Here is a 12,606-nt window from a genome sequence, read left to right on the forward strand (position 1 = left end):
ATCATTCAAAATTATTTTTGTGTAATTGGGATCCTCCACAGATGCTTCAACTGACTGAGCCTACTTCATGTCCCTAATCACAATCTAGATATCCTGATGCAGTGCATCATAACCTACCCTCAGTCCCCCTCTTCTGCTCCAAAGATGATGCACACATTATTTTAAGGGTTTTTGTTTTTAAATAAAATGTTTCCTTCTTTTTGTTATTACCTTGCCAGGATTCTGTTTAAGAGTTCAACCAGTTCGGCAGGCTTGTGACTTTGGCCACTGAGGCCATATCACAGTGGCACAATGATTAATACTGCTACCTCACAGTGCCGGGGACCTGGGTTCACTTCTGGCCTTGGGTGACTGTGTGGAATTTATACTTTCTCCCAGTGTTTTCATGGGTTTCCTCCGATTGCTCAGATATGCAGGTTAGATGGACAGGCCATGCTGAATTGCCTCGAATGTCCAAAGATGTGTAAATTAGGTGGATTAGCCATGTTAAATGCATGGGGTTATGGTCATAGGGTAGGCCCAGGTAAAATGCTGTTCAGAGTCGTACAGACTTGGTGAGCTGAATGGCCTCCTTCTGCACTGCACAGATTCTGTGGTTCTATATCATCAGTCAAGTCCACTCTATTGGAAAGATAGATAGATTTCACTGTTCAATATCCTTCTTCTCACTGAATACCTTATCTTCTGCACAATTGGAAAGTGAAGGAAATGCCAAGCTATTCACAACTTCATGATCAATTACTGTGCTGCTCTGAACCCCACGCCAATGCCATGTAATTGGTTGTAATATGTCAAGAAATTTGTTAATATATAGATTTGCAACTCAAGATAACATCTTAATTGTATCATATGTTCTACAATTTGTTGGCTTTGTCAATTCTACAGTTTTGTTCCCTCTTCTGAAAATTAAATCATGCTACAGATCAGCATGTTTACAGAAAACTGGATAGAATTCATTGGTGATAAATTAATCTTTTCCTGACTTCTGTGCACTTTGTTCATACATTATTTTAAAATGCTCAGTCTAAGCTGAAGATGTTGGACAAGATTTTTCAGTAGCTGTCATTATAAAACATCCGCTTGTTTCAGCTCACAATACACTGGTATCTACTGCAGTTGTTCTTGGGAGACGGTGCTCTGGAATCCTGCTAGTAACGTAAGTAATAATCACATTTGTAATAATTGAACAGTCCAAAGAAAAAAAATCATTAAACCCAGAGATGGTGCTCCATACAGCCAAAAATATGAGCTGCCTCACCAATTGCACTGAGAATACAAAATTGAGTGTTCAAAAAGACAAATGGTCACCTAGCCCATTCTAATCATATTCCATATTTATCATTCTAGATCATTTCAAAAAAACAAAAAAATTCCTTGCCCATTCTCTCTTAAATAAAATTGTAATCAAGCAAAGTGGTAACAGGTGGGAATGTCAGTCAAATCTAAGCAAGATCAACCTAGCTCAACAAAGGATATGTGGAGTAACAACATTAAAATAATGCTAATTTGACCAGAGTTTCAAAACATCACGCAGTTGAAACTTAAATCATCTCCTAAAGTGTCATGACTGTGCTTCAATTTGGGAAAATACTGATTTATTTTACCTCAGTAGATGCCAAATATTGTCAATTAGTTTAAGCCTACAGAGGCCTAATTAAAAATGATATTGCAAATTTGCTACATTGTATTATTGCTCTGCAATCCAATCAATTAGTTGTAATCACTTTGTTATTTAAGAGATAAGCCTTAAAGTCTTCATATTTCACTTTACAAAAATAAAGCAAAACTTTTTCCAGATTTACAGAAGGTCAAACTCAGCTTCAGATATGCAAACCCAATCAAATAATCTAAAATTTAAACTTTGGGCCATCCATAATTTACCCAATCCAAACTAAAAAGGGAACACTTCTGCTCTTCAGAAATCAGTTGGCATTTTATAAAATTTCATTTTATGTTTGTGAAATTTTAGGTCATAATTTCAAATTCTAGACGGATTACAATTATACACTAATTGACTAAATTCTTATTTCACAACTTTTTGTATGCTTTTTAAAAAGTCTAAAAACTGGCCAATGGCTGCTTGCAGAAGCATTTCAAATCTAAGCTATATAGAACAGGAAGGTTCCAGGTTAAATTAGCGATTTATGTTCTATAATGTTATCGCAACCAGCACAATGCTTGAGTCACAACAATTGGCTTTAAAGCACCACTGGGTTGAGGGTAAAGTCAGCCAAATTTCCAACTCCAGATGACTATCCAATAATCTCAACTGGAAGTATATGTGGACTTTAGGAACACAATGCTGTGATAAGATAAATAAAACTGGAGGCCTGTCACCCCCATCTTAGCTCATCAAGACTCCCCTCCCTCCCAATGAACCCAGCTATTTCTTAAATGATTCTAAAGCCTTCATTTTACCTCACCATTCCATATATTTCCTGTTTCTTCTATTGATCAATGAGTGATGTTGAACTTTCTGATGTTTTAATCATTCTGACTTTGCCCCTACTTAAAAATAATGAAGGACAAGAAATGTTACTGAAAGTGACAGACAGGAAAACATGTGGATCCATTTGGCTTGCCCAATGCATTCATATTCCAGCTGAGCATCATCATACTCAATGCTTCCCTCCCACCTTTTAATATAATAAACATCCACCAGGCTAACTTTCAAGTGACCTTCTTAAAAATCAACAAGCCAGTTTCTACATATCTTTCCCATATCTCAGTCTCCTGATTTGGGATCAAATTTCCAACTCCCTTTCCCCCTGAATGCCTTCTCAATACTGACAATCTTCGTTCCTGCATTAGGAATGATCACTTGAACAAGAGGGAGAGTAACCAGTGCCTGGGAAACTACTCCAGCAAAAGAAGGACAAGAAAGGTTGAAAAGGAAATTGACAGGAATCTGGAACTGACCAAGAAGTAAATAAAATCTCAGGACACTGAATATGTTAGCAATTTTACTGGCCAATCATGCTCTAACAAAATTTCAGGGCTGGCATTAAAGATATTTGACCGCTATTACAGCCATTCAACATAATTGTACAAAGTGACAAACGGCTTATGCTGTTAAACTGGAAACAGCAATTTGGTGACAGACAGAATTCCTTCACTAAATTTAAGTAACTGTGCATATTTGAAACTTTGAAATAAGATGCAATATCAGGCATAACATATTTGAAAATGTCAGTAGAATAAATGCAGCTTTACTGGATGCCATATATCACAGACAGCTTTTTGGAGAAGAAATTGGAGGTTTGGTCACACTCTATGCCAGGAGTTAGATAGCCTTATTTGAAAGGCTGTACAAGAATTACCTGGCCTTTTCTGAGGAGCAGTACATTTGGAAGTTAAGCTCACTAGGGAGGTAATTACTGAGATATGTGCTTTGCTGGCTCCAGTTTTAGAGGGATCCTCAGCGATTTCAACTGTTCTGCCTTTGGCTGTTAAGGTTACAGCAGTCATTAACCTTTGGCTACTGGCTTTTTCCAAGTACGAGGAAGAGGTTTCAGTGGCACTAGTCAAAGTGACATATAAACCTGCTTGCAGTTCCAAAAGGTTGGTACACTTATTTACTCCTTCAATATCATAATGAAACAGTTGGCCATAAAACGTATGCTATTGTAGGCTTTCCTGCAGTGCTATACTGCTCTGGGTTGACCTATTCACATTGAAAGATTGGTGTCAGTCAACTTTAATACACATGAACAATTAAGTCAGCCACTCTATTCCCTCACGTGTAAATCATGAAGATTACCCTCCTGATGCCTGCAAATTATTGACTTTAAAAAAATGTCTCCTTCAATCGTACCTAATTCTGTATCGTCGGCAACCAGTTATAAATCACTTCTGATGAAAGGTCATGACCTGAAAAGTTAACTATGTGCGGCAGAGTCTTGTGCCAGCCCTGTGGTGACTTTAGAGGTGGGGGAATTAAATGTTGGCGGGGGGGGGAGCAAACCTGTGCAGAAGGAGACCTTGCCACCATCCCACCTCCACCTCAATTTGAGGTCAGAGCAGTAAGACCCATGGATAGCCTTCCCACTCCCACTGTCAACTTAAACCCTAAAGTCAGCAACTAATGTCTGATAAAGGGCCTGATCGCTTCCCTGCTGGTATTAACCCATGCAAGCGGCAGGACAAGCAAAACCCCATGCAAGACTGCTTGGGTTGCAGGTGGGAGAGCAGGTGAGTTCCTTTACTTAATAGCATTCTATTGCCTGTTTAAGGGACCTTGTTGCAGAAGAGCAGACCCACTGAAAGTCACTCCTTGCACTTGCTGCCATTCCCAAATCCCGTGACTCCTGTTCCCATCATTACTCACATGTAGCTTTGGATCCAGTGATCATCCTGGGCCTCAGGTGAGCATCAAAACGGCAATAGCCAATTACTCCCCAATGGCTTCACTGTTCAATAGAACTGCTGGTCTGCGATTGGCTAGCAGATCTTGGCAGGCAGGACATTTGCCCTTGGCCTCCTTGATCCCAGGGAAAGGCCTACCCCTGGAGTGTTAAGTGCCTGGGTGGAACAAGATACAGTGGGCCTTCCAAAAATGAGACAGGTAAAACCCTTGCTGCCTCCACAAAATTCCACCCTGTCTCACTCATTTTCTCTCTCTCTCTCCACAAATGGTGCCAGACCTGCTGAGTATTTCCAGCAGGCTTCCATATGTTATGGCAAAAAAACCAGCCTGAGACAGTTACATCCAGGCATTTAAAGTGACAACCATCTTGAGAAAGTCAAACCAATATTGTGTATTGATTGCTCAAGAGGTAGTACAAGCTAACCATGGTGTACATCTCCACCATGTTGCACTGCACAAGATCATTTTCAAATGGTAGCCTCCCACTATATCAGCATGGAAATGACCTATATCTTAATCTTGACCATTGGCATCAGCAAAACAGGTTTTGTAACAAATTCATTCCAATTAAAGGAATTGCCTTCATTAACATGAGCTCGGGAATTTATATTAACACTTCTATTACAAACTATTTTTAATTCAGTGGCCAAAATGTGTCAGGCAAATTATCACCCAATAAGGAAATAAACTAATTTTATGGCTTGCTGTCATTTATTCTAAATATTGCTTTTCAAATTATCAGACTTGGAGTATTGTGTCTAACTCTGGGCACGGTATCACAGCAAGGACTGCAAACAGTGCAGAAAAGGGCAAGCAGCAAAACTGAGTGTAATCATTACAGCTACAAGGAAAGGTTAAAAAGTCTAGCATTCTTAATTCTGAAGAGAAGGAAAGATATAACTTAAAATCTTTAAGCAATTAATTAAATTGAATGTTCATGAAATGTTTGAGATTGCCTGAAACTTTGGGACAGACTGTGTAAGCTCCATCTTGGATCAGGAGGGCATCAACTACTTAGATTAAGCTATTTTATCCTAAGGCTGGCAAGTGTGTCGAAGAGAGGGAGACAGACATATGGAAAGATTTAAGGAGAATTGGATAGGCATTGGAGGGAATGCCTCCAATGCCTATGCCGACCGAGAGGGATAAAAAGTGTGTTCAGAAACTAAGAAGAATTTTAAAACTTGCCGTCATTCATTTTTAAAGAATTCTGCCACAAGCTAATAGGCCCAAGATTAGAATCAATTTCTGTGTCCACAGGTTGACACCAAATGTGGAATTGTAGAGTGGGTTTTGTACTTTTGACAGCACAAGTCCAAGTGATGACGCAATAGCTGAAATAGTCCTGAAGACAAATGGCATGGGATTACTTGGGATGTGCAGAAACAATAACAGCACAATCTTCTTAAAGAGACAGATGCACTGCAAACTATTACGGTATATTGTTATGATAATGGAAAGAGTAAACCATGGAATATATACATGGAAATATAGAACTTTATTAAAGGAAGCCCAATTAGGACTGAGAAGAGATAATATTGGCCATTGCTCTGAGATCGAATGCGTATACAAATTTGTTTTGTTATTTTGTAAATATTTCCTCCCTTTAGTAATGAAATGAGAATGAATCTCATTTTATTCCAAGAAGAAATAAAGTGTTACGATGGGGAAGACACCCTGGAATTTATACACTGGAATATTGGACTTGAGACTCGAATTTTATATTTTAAAATAGGCACAAACCCCGAAGGTGGCTGAGAATGTACAATGTTAGAATCCCAGTTGATGTTATAAATGGACGGCAAGATTGCAGATCGGAATCCTGGCTCAAAAGCCCATAACCTTTACTGTTTTCAATAAAATGTGCAGGAATAGAATGACAGGACCGCTAATTAGTTGTAACAACAAAAAAAATTATTCAACATGAAAAGATTGGATTATGATAAAATACTCATTATTCCCCTTTAGTTTAACAAATGCACATTAATTTTATGATTAACACAGATTACAAATTTTCTCGTAACAATTTGTCTCAGTAACATGTCACCTTGATCACACAAGATGGCTGTAGTCAAATGTGGATTTTTCCTCAGAATCTCCCAGATGATTGTCATATGATAGTTTCCAAACTCCAGTCCCAAAAACACACATTAAAATCTTCCTTCACAATAGTGCTTTCCATTAATGCTTTGCATTCTGAAATCCAGTCCAAGTTTGCTGAATGACTGTTTTAAACAAAGTTTTTACTTCACTTTAAAACAAAACCAGGCTTTACCACTTCCTCTTTAAGATTTCTTTGTCTTGACTGTTCTGCAAACTGTTCACAATTGCTTTAATTTTTGCTTTGTGGATTGGCATCAAACTTTTGATTTACCTCTGAAGTCTGCTTTCCCACATCAAGTCCGGTTACTACATTGCTTATGGTTCCCCTTGGGTTCTCCCAAAGAATTCCTTGATTTCCGCTCTCTTAGCTTCAGTCTTCTTAAGACATTATGTATGTCCCAATTCCCTGGTTATCTGGTTCTTTGGAAAGTCTGCCTCCGTGCAGCTCCTTAGTCCTAGCCAGTCTTTCTTCTGGCAGAGCTGAGTGTTCTGTCTCCAACTGCAAACAAATTAAGCTCTAAAAACCAAATTCAGAAGTTTTTATACCGTATAAGGCTTCCCACCGCTAAGCAACCACAACTCTTATTTACTCGTCACATCATAATCTTCTCTAAGCACAATAGAAACACAGTTGGAATTGAAACCAATCCCCACACATACAAATACCTTTGTCCAGTAAGATACTAACTATAGGTGTTACCCTTCCAGGCACATAAATATTAAATTAAACCCACTTAAAACAATACCTTATGTCAAATGCCTACCAATACAAACAAAAATTCCTTAAACTACCTTTGTTTTCCTAACAACAGTTAGCCACTGGCAGGCATGGCTGCAAGATGGATCCCTAAGGGACAATGGGACCCCTGTCTATTTCCAAACAAGGTACTTCTAAAATAATCCAAAAGTTGACATCATCTCGAGTGAAGACAAAGGAACATAATGACCATCTCATCTCAAGGATTCTGGGTTTGCTTATCTAGACCAATTAATGTATCCTGGGTTTTCAGTTGGAATATATATTAAGGGGATTAAAAGCTAGCTCGAAGAGCTGCCCACAGTCTGCCTGATCTGCCAGAGTGTGAGAGTGAGTGGGCGTGTAAAAGAGGAAGTGTGTGCGCGAGCCAGGGGGCGGGCGCGCGAGAGCGCGCGGAGAGGGCGAGAGGGCGAGAGCGCGCGAGAGCGCGCGCGGAGAGGGCGGGCGAGAGCGCGCGCGGAGAGGGCGGGCGAGAGCGCGCGCGGAGAGGGCGGGCGAGAGCGCGCGCGGAGAGGGCGGGCGAGAGCGCGCGCGGAGAGGGCGGGCGAGAGCGCGCGCGGAGAGGGCGGGCGAGAGCGCGCGCGGAGAGGGCGGGCGAGAGCGCGCGCGGAGAGGGCGGGCGAGAGCGCGCGCGGAGAGGGCGGGCGAGAGCGCGCGCGGAGAGGGCGGGCGAGAGCGCGCGCGGAGAGGGCGGGCGAGAGCGCGCGCGGAGAGGGCGGGCGAGAGCGCGCGCGGAGAGAGAGAGCGAGAGCGCGCGCGGAGAGAGAGAGCGAGAGCGCGCGCGGAGAGAGAGAGCGAGAGCGCGCGCGGAGAGAGAGCGAGAGCGCGCGCGGAGAGAGAGAGCGAGAGCGCGCGCGGAGAGAGAGAGCGAGAGCGCGCGCGGAGAGAGAGAGCGAGAGCACGCGCGGAGAGAGAGAGCGAGAGCACGCGCGGAGAGAGAGAGAGCGAGCACGCGCGTGCAGAGAGAGAGAGAGAGCACGAGCACACGGAGAGAGAGAGAGAGTGCGCACGCAGAGAGAAAGCGCACGCATGGAGTGTGTGTGCGCCCACTGAAGAAAACCAGCTAGAAGTTTCAACACTGAAGGCGTGTGATACAGTCCCAGGAGCAGTGCCCCTGCCATAAGGAGATAGCAATCTTCCTGCAAAAAATGGGTAAAAATTCTCTCTGATTGTGGAAGTCAACCAGCCAGCAAAAAGTGTTGCAGTTGAGACAAAGGACTGAAGTATCTCTATCAAACTACAGAACTGAAAAATGAACTACTTATCTGCAGAAATCAACTATACAAGGATCAATTCATAATGGCCATCTTTTTGCAAGTCAAGGACTGTTCCATACATGGTTTGATTTATAGTTACTTACATTAAGACTCAAGAATGTAGGTGTTTTATCATTTTTTCTCACCTTCATAGTAGTTAACAAACTTTTTTTATCTTAACTCAAGAAAGTCTGGTGAAATTGGCTCCTTTTTAAACAGAACTGTTGGGTTTGGAAAAGCTGCCCAAGTGAAAGGAACCTTATTCAGTTAAATCTTGTTGGATTGAATAAAGACACAAAGCCAGTCAACTCTCCTCACTTGGGTTTTAAACAATTTGGGGGTAACCCAACCACATGGTTACAAATTAAGGGTCTTGCCTGGAGCAACATCTTTTGAGTAACTTCATCTGTGGCTAGTCATAACAATATATAGGACTAACTGCAAAACAATTATTTCTGAAATTCCAAGTTTGCCTGCACCCATATAGATGGCTTTGCATTGGAACAGTAAACATAGTAGCTCCATTAAAAAGGGATTTTGCTCCAAGCTCAAATCCTTGCTAAACAGAAGTGTGAAGTATAGAATTAACCCTAGCATTATGGTTCAAACTTTAACCCAAACTCTTTTCTAGCAAGGCGTTGAGAGTGGAACCTCAGAAAAGTACTCCCTGATGGCTGGTGTAGGAAATATAAAAATGTCACAATGCTCCAATTTGTTCTTTTGCGGTTGTAGTGAAGGTGCATTTTCAAATGGATTAAACTTATTATGTTCTTATGTTTTACTTAGACTTGGAGTGCTCAATGCTGATACATTGGTGTTTGACACTGGAAATGATCTATTCCCTGGTAGTAACAGCTTTTACCTTGATGAGCAGAAGATTAAAAGAAAATATAAGAACATAAGAAATAGGAGCAGGAGTAGGCCATCTAGCCCTTTGAGCCTGCCTGCCATTCAACAAGATCATGGCTGATCTCAAGTGGATCAGTTCCACTTTCCCGTTTTCTCCCCATAACCCTTAATTCCCTTATCAGAAACCTATCTACCCGTGTCTTAAATATATTCAACGAGGTAGCCTCCATCACTTCAGTGGGCAGAGAATTCCAGAGATTCACCACCCTTTGAGTGAAGAAGTTCCTCCTGAACTCTGGTCTAAACTGCACCCCCCCCTCCTTACTTTGATGCTATGCCCTCTAGTTCTGCTATCCTTTCTAAGCAGGAAGAATCTCTCTACCTCTACCCTATCTATCCCCTTCATTATCTTATATGTCTCTATAAGATCCCCCCTCAACCTTCTAAACTCCAACGAGTACAGACCCAGTCTATTCAATCTCTCCTCATAGGCTAACCCCCTCATCTCCAGTATCAGCCTAGTGAACCTTCTCTGCACTCCCTCCAAGGCCAATATATCCTTCTGCAAATGCGGTGACCAAAACTGCACACAGTACTCCAGTTGCGGCCTCACCAGTACCCTGTACAGTTGCAGCAAGACGTCCCTACTTTTATATTCTATCCCCCTTGCTATAAAGGCCAACATTCCATTCGCCTTCCTAATCACCTGCTGCACCTGCAGACTGGGTTTTTGTGATTCGAACACAAGGACCCCCAGGTCCCTCTGCACCGTAGCATGCTGCAGCTTTTCGCCTTTTAAATAATAATCCCTCCTACTATTATTTCTATCAAAGTGGATAACCTTACACTTGCTGACATTATACTCCATCTGCCAGGTCCTCGCCCACTCACTCAGCCTATCCAGACCTCTCTGCAGACTTTCCGCACCTTCCACGCAATTTGCTTTTCCACTCATCTTTGTGTCATCAGCAAATTTTGTTACCCTACACTCAGCCCCCTCCCTCCAGATCATCTATGTAAATGGTAAACAGTTGAGGCCCCATTCAAATGTTTCCCAAAGTTAACTCATTAGAATCAGAAACACTGTGTTTAATATAGATAAATTTGATGAATTTTACTGTTGTCTTTCTATAAAACAAGATTTCTTATAATAATCTGTTGACTATTAAAACATTAAATACATTATTAAATTTGGCCTTCATAGCAAGAGAATTCAAGTACAGGATCAAGGATGTCTTGCTCCAATTATACAGATCTTGGTGGAGCCACACCTGGAATATTGTGTGCAGTTTGTTCTCCAAATCTGAGGATGAATTTTCTTGCTATAAAAGGGAGTCTAGCAAAAATTTACCAGGCTGATTCCTGGAACAGTGGAAATAGTGTATGAGGAGAGATTTGAGTCAGATAGGAATATATTTGCTCAAGTTTAGAAGAATGAGAGGAGAACTGCATAGAAACCTATAAAATTCCAACAGGACTAGACAGGGTAGATATAGGAAGGACGTTCCCGACGGTGGGGTTGTCCAAAATCAGAGGTCATAGTTTAGGGATAAGGGGTGAAGCTTTTAAGACCAAATTGAGGAGAAATTTCTTCATCGAGTGAGTGGTAAGCCTGTGGAATTTGCTTCCACAGAAAGCAATTGAGGCCAAAACATTGTGTGTTTTCAAGAAGAAGTTAAATATAACTCTTGGGGCTAAGGGATCAGAAGATATTGGAGGTGGGGGGGAGCAGAATCAGGCTTTTGAGTTGGATGATCAGCGATGCTCATGATGAATAGCAGAGCAGGCCCGAACAGCCAAACGGCCTATTCCTGCTCTTATTTTATATGCTTCTTTGTAAATTAGTAAATAGTACAATATCATTCACAAAACAATGTAATTTTTTGACACAACTAGTCAGGTGATACTGAATCTCCTTGAACTGCAATAATTAGTAACAATAGAGGCTATATAGCATGTACTTCAGTTATTTGCTTACTAAAATAGAGTAAGCAAAGCAGTCCTTCTAAATAGACAGTATAAATTAACAAATCAAAGCCTTCTCACCTCAAGCTGTAATGTTAAAAAGACTATGGTGGCTTCAAATCGCACTGGGGATGAGATCCAATGCTACTTCAATAGATGAACAGTATGCGGGAAAGATTGTGCTCACAACTTTTCAATAAAGCATCACACCATATACATTAACTGACAACATAACATGCCATTTCAAAACATTCAAATTGTACAGTTCCTGTAAGAGCAATGTCATTTTCTCCATTTCCAACAGTAACCATTGTAGGCCTGAGTGAGAATAGCAATTAGTGAAAAGTTTGAACTGTCAGTTTAGGGATGCAATGTAACACTTGATTTTTGAATAGTATCACAGCAACCAATGTTTTGACAATAAATGTACAAGACAGACTTTAGTTTGAATGCATGCATTGATAACATTTTAGAGAAAATGGATATTCCACAAAGATAACTAAGGAGGTGTGTAAAACATTGTACACCAGGCACACTGATAATATATGTTAGTGAAATCTAGGGAAAAGATGGCAACAAGTTAGAGAAGTTATTGTTAACTTACAAATCAAAACTGCACTGAACTATCTGATCTGGTCAGGCTATAGCAGAACAACTTGCCTCTATGGCTGTAGGTTAGGGAGGGGGGGGGGGGAAATCAACATAATCACAATCCTTAAAGTTTTTATCTGGAAGCACTTACTGGCACTTAGCCAATCTGATCAGACTTGACTGTGAAGCTCCATGCCGAACAAGTTGCTGATACATGAATAATCAACAGTTGGACGAGGTAGCCTAGACTGACCACCAATCAAAGGATCACCTCTTAAGACAAGATGGACAGGGACAAACATGACATGAAACACGTGAAAACTTTGTTGCAATCGATATGTTATTTATTGATTTATCCATACTTTAAAAAAATACATACACCTAGAAAGCAGGGCTTAACAGTGCACTTTATCTAGGAGAGAATAGAAAGCATCATTTTGCAATGAGAACAATTCCTGAAGAAATAAATAATACATGGCCTGCACACCCTCCCACTTGTGTAGTACTCAGTTTGTATTTGCCACTTTCCACAAAGGCAGAGCTAAGTTCCAGGAGCTACATCTTGGGAAAATCACAAGTGCAAATCTATAAACCATTAATGACTCAAATACACAGCACTGCAGCAAAGCCTAGAAACATCACATCTGTCAATCAAGGAAAGGTCCCACAATCACACTCATTGTTCACTTTGTGATGTTACTGTGTACTTCCAAAAGGAT

General features: G+C 41.0%; 1 protein-coding gene across 7 annotated transcripts in view; it reads right to left on the reverse strand.

The window, feature by feature from the left end:
• The window catches only part of znf423 (zinc finger protein 423), a 377,947-nt gene that overhangs the window by 256,360 nt on the left and 108,981 nt on the right, over positions 1–12,606 (reverse strand). The window lies entirely within an intron of this gene.

Source organism: Carcharhinus amblyrhynchos, chromosome 4, assembly GCF_965287045.1.
Source record: "Carcharhinus amblyrhynchos chromosome 4, sCarAmb.v2.hapA, whole genome shotgun sequence".
NCBI lineage: Eukaryota > Metazoa > Chordata > Chondrichthyes > Carcharhiniformes > Carcharhinidae > Carcharhinus > Carcharhinus amblyrhynchos.